The sequence below is a fragment of the Scyliorhinus torazame genome, chromosome 1 (genome assembly GCF_047496885.1).
Source record: "Scyliorhinus torazame isolate Kashiwa2021f chromosome 1, sScyTor2.1, whole genome shotgun sequence".
Classification (NCBI taxonomy): Eukaryota; Metazoa; Chordata; class Chondrichthyes; order Carcharhiniformes; family Scyliorhinidae; genus Scyliorhinus; species Scyliorhinus torazame.
The window spans coordinates 355,544,610-355,554,467 of record NC_092707.1 but is presented as its reverse complement, the minus strand read 5'-3'; the positions used below and the strand labels follow the sequence as shown (position 1 = coordinate 355,554,467).

General features: G+C 46.7%; 1 protein-coding gene across 4 annotated transcripts in view; it reads left to right on the top strand.

Annotated features, from left to right (window-relative positions):
- The first annotated feature begins 4,804 nt into the window (after positions 1-4,804).
- Positions 4,805-9,858, top strand: part of LOC140426147 (suppressor of cytokine signaling 5-like) — a 50,999-nt gene continuing 45,945 nt past the window's right edge. For all 4 annotated transcript variants that reach the window (XM_072510582.1, XM_072510572.1, XM_072510592.1 and 1 more), the window contains exon 1: positions 4,805-5,122. The gene's annotated coding sequence lies outside the window, so the exon portion shown is untranslated. The remainder of the gene's footprint in view (positions 5,123-9,858) is intronic.

Here is a 9,858-nt window from a genome sequence, read left to right as displayed (position 1 = left end):
GGCGCATTTCCTTAGTTTCCTGAGGAAGTATAGGCGCTGTTGTGCTTTCTTGGTGGTAGCGTCGACATGGGTGGACCAGGACAGATTTTTGGGGATGTGCACCCCTAGGAATTTGAAACTGCTAACCATCTCCACCTCGGCCCCGTTGATGCTGACAGGGGTGTGTACAGTACTTTGCTTCCTGAAGTCAATTACCAGCTCTTTAGTTTTGCTGGCATTGAGGGAGAGATTGTTGTCGCTACACCACTCCACTAGGTTCTCTATCTCCCTCCTGTATTCGGACTCATCGTTATTCGAGATCCGGCCCACTATGGTCGTATCGTCAGCAAACTTGTAGATGGAGTTGGAACCACGTTTTGCCAGGCAGTCATGTGTGTACAGGGAGTAGAGTAGGGGGCTAAGTACGCAGCCTTGCTGTTGAGGACTATTGTGGAGGAGGTGTTGTTGTTCATTCTTACTGATTGTGGTCTGTTGGTCAGAAAATCGAGGATCCAGTTGCAGAGTGGGGAGCCAAGTCCTAGGTTTTGGAGCTTTGATATGAGCTTGGCTGGGATTTTGGTGTTGAAGGTGGAGCTGTAGTCAATAAATAGGAGTCTAATGTAGGAGTCCTTGTTTTCGAGATGCTCTAGGGATGAGTGCAGGGCCAGGGAAATGGTGTCTGATGTGGACCGGTTGCAGCGGTATGCGAATTGCAGTGGATCAAGGCGTTCTGGGAGGTTGGAGGTGATGCGCTTCATGATCAACCTCTTGAAGCACTTCATTACGACTGAAGTCAGGGCCACTGGTCGGTAGTCATTGAGGCACGTTGCCTAGTTCTTCTTTGGTACCGGTATGATGGTGGTCTTCTTGAAGCAGGTGGGGACTTCGGAGTGGAAACGAGTATAGGTTAAGTAAAAAGTGGATCTGTTTGGGAGAGCTCGCAGAGAGTCGCCTCGCTCCAGCGCCATCTTGGAATATAGCCATGATCAGAAAGTGGATGTTGGGGGAGGGGTCGGCATGGGAGCGTATGGAGGCAGCTTCTTGCAAGGGCACCACTCTGGGGGCATTGGTAACTATGCCTCTGCCGTTCCCGCCGGCACGGTACTCCACAAGCCCCGTGGTGGTGGCGGCCCTGAGAGTCTGGGGGCAATGGAGGAGACATGTGGGAGCAGAGGGAGCATTGGTCTGGTCCCCAATCTGTAATAATCACCGGTTCGCACCAGGAAGTATGGATGGGGGGTTCCGGATATGGCGGAGAGCAGGATTGAGAGGATGGGGGATATGTTTATAGAGGGGAGCTTTTTGAGTATGAGGGCGCTGGAGGAGAAGTTTGGGTTGGCGAGGGGAAACAAATTCAGGTATCTGCAGGTGCGGGACTTCCTATGTAAACAGGTGTCAACCTTCTCGCTCCTATCGCGAAGGGGGATTCAGGACAGGGTAGTTTCCAGAGGGTGGGTAGGAGAAGGGAGCGTCTCTGACATTTACAAGTAACTTATGGGGTCAGAGGCGACACAGACCGAGGAGTTGAAGCTCAAGTGGGAGGAGGAGCTGGGAGGAGAGAAAGAGGATGGTCTATGGGCGGACGCGTTGAGTAGAGTCAACGCGGCAGCAACATGTGCCAGGCTCCGCCTGATACAATTCAAGGTCGTTCATCGGGCTCACATGACAGTGGCCCGGATGAGCAGGTTCTTTGGTGTAGAAGAGAGGTGTGCAAAATGTGCGGGAGGACCAGCGAACCATGTCCACATGTTCTGGACATGGCCGAAGCTTAGGGGATTTTGGCTGGGGTTTGCAGATGTCATGTCCACGGTGTTAAAAACAAGGGTGGCGCTGAGTCCAGAGGTGGCGATTTTCTGGGTGTCGGAAGACCCGGGAATCCAGGAGAAGAGGCAGACGTTCTAGCCTTTGCTTCCCTGGTAGCCCGGAGATGGTTACTATTAGCTTGGAGGGACTCAAAGCCCCTGAAGTCGGAGACCTGGCTATCAGACATGGCTAGCTTTCTCTGTTTGGAGAATATCAAGTTTGCCTTGAGAGGGTCACCATTAGGGTTCGCCCGGAGGTGGCAACCGTTCGTCGACTTCTTCGCGGAAAATTAATTGTCAGCTGATGGGGAGGGGGGGGGTTAGTTTAGTTTAGAGTAGGGGGTTAATAAAGGTGGGATCTGTAAGGAAGGGAGACGTCTTTTGCACTATGTTTATAGTTTCATGTACATTGTTTATTTTGTTTTTGTTACAATACCAAAAATACCTCAATAAAATGTTTATTAAAAAAAATATGTCTGTGCTAGAGTCTCCCAAGGTGCAGGATTGAATGTCCTCGTTTGGGAGACCTCGCCATGGCACCGTTTAGCACTGGTCCACACAAACATGGACCAGGTGTAACGGCACCTAGGGGGGTCTTTCAGGCCATTGGGAGGTTGGGCTCTGGGCAGGGTAATATCCTGACACTCCTGCTGCAACATGGGTACCTTGGCACTGCAAGGTGCCTGGGTGGCAGTGCAAAAGTGCCCTGCCGTGGCTGCACTTACTTTAATTTCCGTCAGTGCAGGAAGAGATCAGGGCACCATTTTTAAATCATAGATTATCATAGAATTTACAGTGCAGAATGAGGCCATTCGGCCCATCGAGTCTGCACCGGCTCTTGGAAACCCAAGGTCAACACCCCCACCCTATCTCCATAACCCAGTAACCCCACCCAACACTAAGGGCAATTTTGGACACTAAGGGCAATTTATCATGGCCAATCCACCTAACCTGCACATCTTTGGACTGTGGGAGGAAACCGGAGCACCCGGAGGAAACCCACGCACACACTGGGAGGATGTGCAGACTCCGCACAGATAGTGACCCAAGCCGGAATCGAACCTGGGACCCTGGAGCTGTTAAGCAATTGTGCTATCCACAATGTTACCGTGCTGCCCCAATCTCTCAACCCCCCCCAGGCCCATCCCCAACACAGGCAACCTGCCACTTGGACATTGCCAGCCTGGCACCCTGAAAGTGCCTTTGCTAGCCTGGCCGTGCCAAGGTGGCAGGTTGCCCATGCCGCGGATCAGGCCAGGGGTGCCCTGCCCATATGAGGTGAAAGGGGCTTGAGGGTCCCCTAACAAGCAAATTGGGGCATGGGGGGTGGGGGGGGGGGGGGGGCGGGGGCCCAGAGGCCGCGGTGGGGTGTTGAGAGATCAGGTGGCATTTAAAAATGGCATCCCGATTTTGTCCTGCGCTGATGAGCCATCAGTGCAGGAAATGAAGGTAAGTGCGGTCTCGGTGGGGCGTTCCTCACCCATGCCAAACAGGTCCTGTTCTAAGTAGGATCATTCTTGGAGCTGCAGGGGCCGAGAAATGGGACTCTCTTTATTTCCTGTTAAATGCGCCCAAATTAACTAAAGAGTACAATTCTGAAGATGGTGCAGGAGCAGAGAGACCTGGGATTATATGTGAACAAATTGTTGAAGGTGCAGGGCAGGTTGAGAAAATGGTTAAAGGGACATTTAGGTGGTGGTGGGGGTAGCATGGTGGCACAGTGGTTTGCACTGCTGCTCACACGCTGAGGACTCAGGCCCCGGGTCACTGTCTGTGTGGAGTTTGCACATTCTCCCCGTGTCTGCATGGGTTTCCTCTGGGTGCTCTGGTTTCCTCCGACAGTTCAAAGACATGCATGTTAGGTGGATTGGCTACACTAAATTTCCCTTAGTGTCCAAAAAGTTTAGGAGGAGTTATTGGGTTAGGGGGATAGGGTGTATGGGAGGGCTGAAGTGGGTCGGTGCAGACGCAATGGGCCAAATGACCCTCTTCTGCACTGTATGTTCTGTTATCTATGTTAAAGTGAGGCATAGAGTGCAAAAGCAAATACATTATAATGAACCTTTATAAAGCACTGGTTCGGCTTCGACTGGGGCATTGTGTTCAGTTCTGGGCATCACACTTTATGATGGATTTGGAGGCTTTATAGAGAATGCAAAGGGACTTCAGTGACCTGGTTAGAGTCAAGAAACCGGGCTTGTTCTCCTCAGAGAAGTTGAGATAGGATAGAAATGTTCAAAATCATGAGAGACCGAGGTAGAATAGGGAGACACTTCTGCCACTGGGAGAAGGGACAGACAGTAAGGTGATTGGCAAAAGAGCCAAAAGTGAATGCAGAAACGGTTTTTGGTGTGCAGCTGTGATCTGGAATGAACTGCCTGAAAGGGTGGCGGAGGCGCATTCTTTTCCAATGGGAATTAATTGGCTCTTGCACCTGAAAAGAAAAAGAACTGCGGGCTGACAGGACAAAGGTTGGGGAATGGGACGAGGTAAGCTGTCCTTGCAAAGAGTTGGAACGGATCCGATGGGCTGACAAACCTCCATCTGGGCTGTAATCCTTCTATAATTCCTGCCAAGCGTCTGATTTTTGAGATAAAAGCAGAAAATGCTTTAAATGCGGGTTTCTGACAGGCTTCTGCGCACGGTGAATATTTTATGACTGCTCTTGCCCAATTGGTATTGTAATCGTTGGCTCTGTCTGATTTCCTTTGCATGATGCAAAGTGCAATCTGAAATTTTTTTTCACCATCAGCGCCCCCAGATTTTTTTTCCTCCCCCTTTTTGCAAACGCTGGACGATTTCTGCAGACATCGCTTCGAAAGGCGAGCGGGTAACCCAGGCGGGCTGGAGTGACTCACCGCCTGCTCATCGCGCTCTCGACACCACCACCCCCCAACACCAAAGGCCCCGCCCCACCCCAAATGGCCACCTCCCATTGGTTCGCTGGTTGCCAGGAGCCTCAGCCACGGGCGCCTCCCGCGCGACTGGTCAGGTCTCGCTGTCAGTCATCGGTCGTCATGGAGTTTCCGCCAGCAGGTTAGGGGGTCCGTCACGCCCTCCCATCCCCCACTCTCCCTCCATCTTTCTCCTCCAAATGTTCACGCGATCACCATTAACCGTCCGGGGAAGCCAGTGAGAGCTATGGCACTGCCGGTCTGACGCTTTTCCCGTTAGGAAAACCCTCCCGGGGATCTGCCGCTTGGGCCCCATCCCCCGGTTGGTCGGAGTTTGAGTCGAGCCTTCCGCCGGCGCAGCTCCCCCCCCCCCCCTCAATCTTTTTTTCTTTGCAGCGTTGCTGGTTGAGATGTTTCGAAAAGCGAGGGGTTTACGGGGGAGCTGAGGTAAGTGCCTTTTGGAGGATGGGTGGCGGCTGGGGCCCGCCGGGGGCGGCGGGGGGGCGGCGGCGGGGGGGGGGGGCAGACAAGGTCTAGGGCTCACTACCTCCTGATGAAATAACTAGGATGCCTGTGTACAATTACAATGCGTTTTAAAACTCGAGATTTGTGCAAATCGCCAAGTATTTGCTCCCTTCAACCTCTTTGTGGGGATATAAAGAACAGAAGTTTTATTGCTGAGCTCCGACCAGCTCCCTCAGCCCTGACTGTATCGCAGGGAAACTTACTGTATTTTACACGCAGGGCATGCACTGAGTTTAAACCTTTATTTATTGTACGTATGCGGCCCAGCTGTATATTATATCTCTCCCTGTTTGCATACTACTTTTCGACGACTCTTGTCTGGCAGCATCTGTGGGGAGAGGAAGGGTTACCGTTTGGAATCCCATACGTTCTTCAGTTATGAAATTAAATAAAAATCTGAGCAATTTGAGAAGTCGGTGGCACGGTGGTTAGCATTACTGGCTCGCAGCGCTAGGGACCCGGGTTCGATTCTGGCCTCGGGTGACTGGAGTTTGCACGTTCTAGCTGTTTCTGCGGGTTTCCTCCAGTGCTCTGGTACCCCCCCCCCCCCCCCAACAAAAAAGATCGGCAGGTTAGGTGGATTGGCCGTGCTACACTTCCCCTGTATGTCCAGGGATGTGCAGATTACGGCGATAGGGTTGGGTGGGCGGGGGAGTATCTGGATGGAGTGCCCTTTCCGGGGGTCGTGCAGGCTCAGCGGGCTGAATGGCCTGCTTCCGCACAATAGGGATCCTATGAATCTATATAGTCACTTTTTTTACGCTGTTATTTTCTTGGACTGAAGACTTTGACTTGTGAATATTCCTGATATAAATAGGTCAAGTTCATTTCCTTTGCTCTCTAGGTAGGCTCATCAAAAAAGAATTTACACCTGATCAGCCAACAATAGGAACTATGATTCTATCTCTCTGTATAAACGTATTCGCTTTGTCTCTGAATTTATTGGCCAATTTCCTGTCATTTCAACACAGTTGAATGTGGGTTGAAATATGCTATGTGCAGTTGAATTACTTGTGATGGTATTAGAAATAAGTTTGTTCATGTTCTGCCTTTTTACTTTTATGTCCGGTGGTTGGTCGAGATCGAATACGTGTATTAGATGAGATGAGAGACCAATGATTTGAAACTTGGCTTTAAGAATTTGGCGAATAATGCATACTCGGATTTAGAGTATTTGAAGTTTTCCTTCAGCTAAAATGGAAATTTGTGTCTTTGTAACGGCTGACACTAAAGTATTGTAGCAAAATATGTATTTCCTAATTTGATTATTAAAGTTATGTTTGTCATCCTTAACAATGAGTGTCTATAAAAATAAGCAAAACTTTTTTAAACTAAAAATAATCTGTGTTCGTCTTTACTCTGAGAAATGGTAAATAACTCGTGATTGGGTTGGAGAACAGTGAATCAATTTCAAATTCTAATTAATCTTGTATCTCTTACATGCACAAAGTTATATTTACTAGATATGTGTATATCCTCAAGTGTGGGGTAGTCTGGAAACAAATTGCTGCAATTCCCAAATGCCTTGCCCAATTAGTACAAATATTTAAATTTAGCTGGGGAATGTAATATTACTTATCCAGGAACCTGCTCATTTTTTCCTTCATTGTAAGTAGGTATATCGCAAGAAGGAACCAAACTTGCATTTATACAGCACCTCTCATAACCTTGGGATATCCTAAAGTGCTTTACTTTTAAGTAAAATATAAGAAACATGACAGGCAAGCAGCAATGAAATAAAGCACTGACCATCTGTTAGTGATGTTGGATGAGCGATAAATGTTGACCAGAGACCAGGTGGTCCTCCAGTAGCATTAGAACATAAAACTGTACAGCACAGTACAGGCCCTTCGCCCCACGATGTTGTACCCAACTAGTCTGAAACTAAGATCAAATCAACCTACTCCCAATCATTCTAGTGGACTCCATATGCCTATCCAATAACTGCTTGAAAGTTCCTTAAGTGTCCGACTGCCTGGGTTATGTGCGTAAGTCTTTGGAACTTGAGCTCATGATTCAAAAGTGTAATATCACTAAGTCAAGGCTAGCACTGAGACAGGCTCGGATTTGAGTGAAATAGCTGGGCTGAAAGGCCTCATTCCTACATTCTTTTGTATTCGGTGGCAATTAATCACCTGAATTCATGTTTTAACCATTTGCTATACAGTGCAATAAACAATTAAATTGCTGTGTACTTGTCAAGGTTGCTGTGTTACTGTATCCTTCATTTTCCTGGCATGAATAGGAGGGAAAGCTTTTTGTGATTAGCTTAAGGCAGTGTCCTGTTTGACAAATTTGAAAACTGCCCCCAAATTGGATCAGCTCTTAATTGTCCAACCTATTTCCAAATTCTAAGAAAACATGATGGTCTACATGTACTGATGTTCAGTAAACCTGACCATATTGGTGTAATTTCAGCATCTCATTCCCTAAATCTATGCAACAATTCCAGGACTATGCTTGCTTGATGCAAACAAAGAGTAATTAATTGCTTAAAAATCAACTGGAGAGAATCATGATTTAGAATAATTATGGTATGTTAAATGGTACTGTACATCAGGTAAACCTCTCAGGTCATAGACCCTAATGGGATGTGAAAAGCTGAATGTACATCAACAGAAATTTGGTCATTACCCCAACTTGCTATATAAATGACCTGCAAGCAGGGACAGAGTGTGTAACATAGTAAAATTTGCGGATAATACTAAAATAGGTGGGAACACAGGCAGTGAAGAGGAGATCAAAATTTTACAGATGGATATCGATAGGCTAGGAGATTGGGCCAAAAATTGGCAGATGGAGTTTAAAGTAGATAAGTGTGAGTTTATCCATTTTGGCTGAAAAAACAGAAAGGCAAGTTATTATCTAAATGGAAAGCAGGTTCAAAATGTCTGGGCAGAGGGATCTGGGTGTCTTTGTTCATGAATCGCAGAAAGTCCGTATGCAGGTACAGCATGGCAAATGGAATGTTAACGTATATTGCATAAGGACTGTGAGTATAAAAGTAGAGACGTTTTGTTGCAATTGTATAGGATGTTGCTGAGACCACATCTGGAGTATTGGGTCCAGTTTTGGTCTCCTTATTTGAGGAACGATGTGGTGGCATTGGAGGCAGATCAGAAGAGTTTTACCAGATTGATTCTGAGGATGAAATGGTTGCTGTATGAGGAGAGATTAATAAGCTTGGGCTTGTACTTGCTGGAGTTTAGAAGAATGAGAGGGGATGTGATCAAGGTATATAAAATACTAAGAAGGATTGCTAAAGTAAATGTAGACCAAATGTTCCCCCTTGTAGGGCAATCTAGAACGAGGGGTCACAGATATAGGTTAAGAGTTTTAGAACTGAGTAGTTTTAGAACCCGAGTAGTGGAGAAACTACTTTTTGTAGAGGGTGGTGAATTTGTGGAACTCACTACCCCATAGTACAGTGGAATTGGAGTCATTAAATGGTTTCAAGAAGCACATAGATATATTTCTGATTTTTAAAAATGGGTTAAAGGGCTATGGGGAACAGGTAGGGAGGTGGATTTGAGACCAGAAAGAGATCAGCCATGATCTGATTGAATGGTGGGGCAGGCTCGAAGGGCTGAATTGCCTAGCTCTGCTTCTAATTCCTATATTGTTCATCGGTAATTCATTTAAATTGTTAATTTAACTTTATTATGTTGGAAACTGGTGTGGCATCATAGCGAAGTTGAACTTGTCCATTTATTAACTTAATTACCTACAGAGGTGATGGTGGACAGCAGTCTTGTAATGCTGCAGTTCTAGTAGTTAGTGAAGGTGCTCCCTCAATGCCGTTGAATATTGACCCAGTGGTGATGGAGGAATTATGTTTTATGTCCCAAGTCCAGATGGTGTGTGATTTAGAAGCGATCTTGTAGGTGGTAATGTTGGTTTTCTCTTGTCTGTCTAGGTGATGGAGTCTGTGGGTTGGGGTGTAATGCTGAAATTAGATAATTTGCAGCACTTCAGCCTGACGGCCTGTAACTAGTAAGTACTGCAATCATGTCCCACTGACGGTCCAGTGGAAAAGATGATGGTGATTTAAGCAAAGCAAACCCCTGTTGAGCTGCTTGGTGATGTTATGGCTGTGTTTTCAATCATATGGTGGGTGTAATGGAGGGCTGTGGTTGGACTCTTTTGTGTTGGAAATAGACATCACCAATCACTTGTTATGAATGTTGCCTGCTGGGGGAGGTTTGGTATTCTATTTGGTTGGTATAGGTTGTGTTGTGTAGGCTTATTTTTGTAATATTGTAACATTTTGGTTGGGATGGGTTGTGTTGGGGTTATTTTTGGAATATTGAAAAAAATTGTTTGAATAAAAATATTTTTTACATGAATGTTACCCGCCATTTAACATCCTCCAGCCAGGAATTGACCTGGTTCTAGCAGTCTTGCAGTGATATCCTGGGGCTGCAATGTTTCTCTCGAAATTATTGGTTAGTTTCACAAGTCAAGAAAGAAGGTTTACCAGTTTATTCCAGATACTCTGGAGATCCTTCAACTGGCCACAACACCTAATACTTCTAAGTTTGTTTACTGCTAACAAAGTAACTCAAGGTATTGTTTAGACTCCTTTGTATCATCAATTGCAAGGATTGTTAAACTTTCCTTTCAATGTAATTTATTTTGTGTGCACTTGTGTTTTTGCA